We start from the raw sequence: 6,414 nt of genomic DNA on the forward strand, positions 1-6,414 counted from the left end.
GACCACTGGGGCGGAGGAATAGGGGCAGGGCGGGAGAGACCCTGTTAGGTTCTTGTATGAGGGGCTGGAAACAATCACAAAGCACGACAAGTATGTGTTAAGAACTATCACAATTGACCAAGGACTGCTCTGAAACTGTAAGTATTGTCTTAATTTCTCAGGTGGAAAACCAGGATAACCTTGTATCAGTAGGCTACTGTGGTATAGTTTAAATAAACAAACACACAGTATTGATCAGTTATGGATACTATTTTCTAACAGAAGGGAATAAGAGAAAGTGTAAAATGTGTGTGGTGATGATGGTGGGGGCTGCTTACAGCCAAAGCACAGTGCTCTCCAGGGGAAATGAAGATTGGCTCAAACAGGTAGACACATACTCAAAGTTAACTGTAGCTGTTTTCAGACAGTTCAGACCCGGACTGCACTTTTCTTATAGGAATGTTAAAGGTGGTACCGCAGTTGAATACTTAAGAGCGGTGTTAGGTCTAGAAAAGAAGAGTACAGAGAGGAGTAAGCACCTTTGAGATGGTAAATATATATTATAAAGATTATAAAAAACACACTGAGCAAATAGCTACCACATGCAATGTCCTGAACCACTACTTAGTATATGCAGATACTGAGCCAATTGGAAGAACATTAGAAAACTAAAACCAGATGCAGCCACAGATAAAAATATAGTGAGCAGCAATCTGTCGTGGTTCTCTAATGTGATTCTATCCACCAGTAACAGCACAGACTTATAGAAATAATTTAGACACTAGTATGAGCTGTCTACACACAACACTATTACATGAATAACATTAGTGAATAAGGTGCAGCTATGCAAATAGATCATACATACTATTATACTAATAACAACTTGGTGCATGCCATAGTAACATCAAAAATAAAGCATAAAACATATTAGATGTCTAACACAAGTCAACATATACAGTTGTAAAACGTCTAATACAATTCAACATAAATAGGCATTTGCAGTTGTAAAACACTTACTGGAGAGACACTGAGCCTTCATGGGGCCTGTAGCAGAGTGGATTGTAGTTTTACAAATGGTGCCTGCCACAGGTAATATTTATTAACTCTGGGATTGTCTTAAGGTAATAAACAGGGGAGGGGAGGGGAGAACAAGGGTGTGAGCAGGCAGTTCTTTGTACTGCTGCTAATGAGCCAAAGCAAGACAAGTATGTGTTAAGAACAATCACAATTGACCATATTGTGTGTGTATCCAGAAATAAAAAAGAAAGTGCAGCTTCTACTGGAATAGGTAATTACAGATCCATAAGCCCTACCCGTCCTATCTGTAAGTCTATGAAAAGGCTAATTATGGACTTAATAAGTAAGAATATAAGTAGCCTACAGATGATTGACCCAACCCAGTTCAGATTCATCAACGGGATGTCCTGTCTAGTTAACCTGGTTGACTTTTTCAAAAAAGTTATGGAAGCAATGTACCTCACAAGACATCTACAACAACTGGAAAGACCACAGAAATACCTCACAAAGAGGATTACTGGCCTCAAACAGATGCCCTACACAGACCGTCTCAAAAAACTACAGCTTTACTCCATCGCATATTGCCTACTCAGGGGCGATCTCTGCCTAACATACAAAGCTATGTCAAACCCAGAGCTGTTGGACATGCTCCACTTAAAGAAATCCCAATCCCTCCGAGCTACACGCTCTAGGGACCTAAACCTTGTCACCACAATAAACAAAACATGCTGGAGGGATAGATTCCTGTCCCAGAGACTTCCCATACTCTGGAACAGACTACCTATCTATGTCAAACAGAGCTCCTCATTAGCACTCAAAGAAAAATCTTGATGATTGGATGGGAAATGGGAAATTCACCCCAGGGATCACTTCTGTGGCTCTGCTCGACAGGGGCACAGGAAAATAATTTTCTTGGGTGGCGAAAGCCAGGGTACATTTTTTGGCTAGGTTTATATAGGCCCTAGGGCCAATAGCCTAGTACCTACATATGAACCTATGAACACTGCATATCTAAACCTCTTAAAGGCATTGAACACCATCCCACACTCACTTGACATAGATATATTCTCCCAGATAAGTGTCAATCTAAGGATATAGGTAACCTACAGATGATTGACCCAGCCCAGTTTGGATTCATCAACAGGATGTCCTGTCTATTTAACCTTGTTGACTTTTTCAAAAAAGTTATGGAAGCAATGAATGTGGGTAAAACAGCATATATACATCTCTCAAAGGCATTGAACACCATCCCACACTCACTTATCATAGATAAATTCTCCCAGATAAGTATCAGTCTGTCTGTAACGTTTAGACGTTGGCTCAGAAATAGAACCCAGGAAGGCAAAATGTGAAACTGTACCATCTCCCATTAGACCTATCACTAATGATGTACCCCAGGTTTCAGTCCTTGGGCCTGTCCTCTTTGACATTTAGTTCTCAGAGGTTGAAGTTAATGTTAAAGGTTTGTGGCTGACCAAGTTTGCAGATGACTGCAAATTTGGTGCCATCATAAACTCCCCAGTGGACACCAAGATCCTCCAAGAGGGCCCGTCCCAAATAAATGGCTGCTGTCAAAACCAATGGCAAAAGTTAAATGCCAAGAAGTGTATAAATGTATCCTTTGGCAAGCATGACTTCCCTCATAACTATTACCTTGACATACCCTTGGGAACTGATTCCACAGTTATGGGTCTGGGAACCAGTGTGAACTGTCCTTTGTTCACTACATATCCACTGTTGTAAAGAAATCCTTTTTCTTCAAGCAGCTTCTATTTACAGGTATTGTGTCCAGAGCCAGGGATGTAATCTTCCACTGTACACTGCACTCATTAGGCCAATTATTGAGTATAATGTCCTTTCTACTAAGTACCTGTTCAAACACTAGTGACAACCAGTATGACCACAACACTTTTTTACTAAAAAATTAAGGGGTTTAAATCATAAAAACTGTGCAGGCCATCTCAAAGCCTTGTCCTTCTTCTCAGTATCTTACAGGCTACTAAGAGGTGCCTCAGTGTCATGTACAGACTATCAACAGACACAGTTGTGCCAGACCTAGTACACATTCACAAATCAAATAATATCATAAAAATCTGCTTAAGAGATCTCAATTTATTTGGCAATATAATTTTATTTTATTTTATTTTATTTTACATTTGTTGACCGGGCTAGTCTGGCTGGATAGCAAGTCCATTTTCAGCAGAGGCCCGAGGAGAAAAGCTCCACTATCTACTATTACATTTCAAAATCAAGAAGAATTTTTACAGGAAAAATACATTATTAAAACATTGCAAGGGAGGTATAGAAACAGTAAAGTAACAAGTTTCCACTTTAAGAAAGATATAATTATTCAAGTTCATCAAATTTACAGAGAAAGGTATAATACTTATAGTTTTAGTAGAGGAAGGATCAGAAATGGAAGTTGGGAGGTAGGGAGTAGAGGAGTAGAGTAATAATTTAGATAATTTAGTCAGGTGTGCTGCAGGAACAGAGCCAGTGGTTTTGGAAGTAAAGTTTAATTTTCTGTTTGAAAAGAGGCAAAGATGAAGTCAGAGTTATGTCGGTAGGAAGAATATTCCAGTTCCTACCTACAGTATTAGTGAAAAGACAGTCACCGGCAAAGTTGTTTGACTTGATTGCTTTGGTCATTAGTTTATGAGCTGAGCGTAGGGAGTAGAATGTGTTAGAATAAAGGGCTTGTATCATAGAGAATACCACTTCTATAGAACTATCTTCCACTCATAAAGTAAAGTACTTCTCTTATTCCTCAGACATAATTTGGACAGATGGATGGGTAAACACATATTCACCCATGGTTTAGCACTCCTGTTCCTTGTGGATAGAGGAAAAATGTAAATGTCCAAACTTATCCTTGTTCAGTCCATCTCTGGGTTATTCATATGTAAAACATAAAGGCTAAAAACTACTATGGAGAATTAAGGCTAAGCTTTGTAGGATCCTCACAGATCAAGAGCTTAGTAACTACTTATGAATTTATAAAATCTGTGATATTTATTTGCTTGCCTATTTGTTAACAAGGGAGTAGACCACTGATCTCAGTGGACCATTTTCAGGTTCAGCCACTGTGTACTTAATTATGCACAATTTTTATGATATTTTATTTTGTAATCCATTACCAAGAAAGTCTGAGTAGGCATAAAGCCCCCTTTTCATTGAAGACCCAGAAAGAAAAGCTTCAAAACAAAATGTATTAATACAGCATAATATGTGTTAGAAGGTAAATCACCACGTTTAACAGTTAAAAAGAAACATAGAACTTAAATAGTGACTTTGAACACTAACTGGGTACGAATAAACTGTTTAGTAAGTTTCTATTAGCAGTAAGTAGGCATAAGAACTAAAACAATAGTCGAGAACTAGTAAGAGAGCAATAAGAAGGATAAGCAGAAACTAGTAAAGCAGTGATTGCAAAAGTGAGAAAATGTGTAATATAATGTAGATATGGCTAGTAGGCATAAATCAATTGAAACAGGAAATTGAAAGGCAAACCAGAGATACAAGAATATATACAGAAGGTATAACAAAGCACTGGTTGAATATATATGCAGAAGCCAGTGGATTTCTTCATGCCAGTCCCAAGCCTAGATAAATGGGAAGGGTTATGTCAGGATGTTGCTCTGGTGTACAACTTTTGCCAAATGACATGTGGGCAACAATACAGATTTCCATACCTGATCAGTCGAGGCCTGGGTTAACAATGACCGCCACTAGTATTGTTAGCCAACAGGCTGTTGGTGGAAATTGGGCTACTGCTGTCCAAAGGAGAAGAAGAGGGGGAAGGCATGCTCAAAGGCAGAAGGGGGGAGATTAGGAGTGTGGTAGTGAGGGTAGGAACTTTGAATGTTGGCAGTATGACTGGTATAGGGAGAGAGTTAACTGATATGATGGATAGAAGGAAGATTGATATTTTGTGTATGCAAGAGACCAGATAGAAGGGGAGTAAGGCCAGGTGTATCAGAGGCCAGGTTCACATTGTTCTATCATGGTGTGGATGGGAGGAGAAATGGGGTGGGGGTTATTCTGAAGAAACAGTATGCCAACAGTGTTCTGGAGGTGAAAAGGGAGTCAGAGTGATGTTTATGAACCTGGAAATTGATGGTGTGATGATGAATATTGTTAGTGCATATGGTCTGCAAGTTGGGTGTTCAATGGATGAGAAAGAAAAATTTTGGAGTGAGTTGGATCTAGAGGTGGTGAATATACTCAAGCGTCACACTGCCAGCCCTGCTATCAGGAATTTTGTAACTAATTCCATGTCATTTGTGAATATTGATATAATTTATACAGAAATGTATGTTATGAACTGAACTAAAATGTAACCACAGCATGCCCTGCTGGCTTAAAACAGAAATGTATATAAACTATTGTAGCTGTGTAAATGTATATATTTTTAACACTGGCAACTGGAACATAAAAAGTTAACTTGAAAAAAAATTGAGAGAAAATAGTTGAAATTAAATTGTTTCACAACCACATAATAAAAGAGATATTATCTCTCATTTTCAATGCACTAGCAGACACAATGTCTAGAGCTAGAAGTTTTTTGTTTTGTCTTGAAAGAGAAGTAATTAATAGGTTTAAAATGCAGAAGTGTTTTATTATTTTATGACCTCCAGGATCTGCAAACCTCTGAAAGATATGTATTTTTCACAGGGAGATGCTAAAATTCTGTTAGCCTCTGACAAAAGGAGTTTAGCTTGGGAACTGAAAGTCAGATGACTAAAAGTGATGCCATCTAAGCTGACCCAGAAGTAATATTTGATATTAATTTAAGAACTCTATCAGAGAGAGAGAGAGAGACTGGGCATTTTGCCTTTGACCTGGAAACATCCATTCACCTGCACTTGCCTTGGTGTGAGTAAATTTTTAAGGCATAGTAATTCTTTTAGATTCAGATAGTAATATAGTAAAGTATAGCTTAGATGTTTTCTTTATTTATTCGAGACTGTCCTGCAATGTTGTTTTAAATATCTCTTGTGATTTTGAACTCTGAAGTTACTGTGTTGATTTACTGTGTATTGTCTTGTTATTTTATTATTTATTATTAAATCTATTTAAACCTATCGTTGTGGCTGATATTTGTGAGACATATTTAAGCTCTCAGAGTACTTGCATATCTCTATGGTGACACGGTACAGGCCACTCCTAAATAACCTTGCTCTTGGTCAAACTACCATTCAAATTAATAGCAACATTACACAGTAGGATTAGACACCCTTTGTTAAGGGCCTTATAGTAGCTGATAAGGGTGGCTGGTGGCAGCTGGAACCACCTTATAGTCTGGGCAGAAGGGGCATAGCTAGTAAACCTGTGCCAGTCTTTCCCATGTGTGTGTGAGTGTGTGTTTGTATATAAATCAAATCTCAAAGAGTTTGTGCGTCAGCTACTTGGGCAGGG

This window comes from Protopterus annectens, chromosome 6.part0, assembly GCF_019279795.1.
Source record: "Protopterus annectens isolate FY-2018-M chromosome 6.part0, PAN1.0, whole genome shotgun sequence".
Lineage (NCBI taxonomy): Eukaryota > Metazoa > Chordata > Ceratodontiformes > Protopteridae > Protopterus > Protopterus annectens.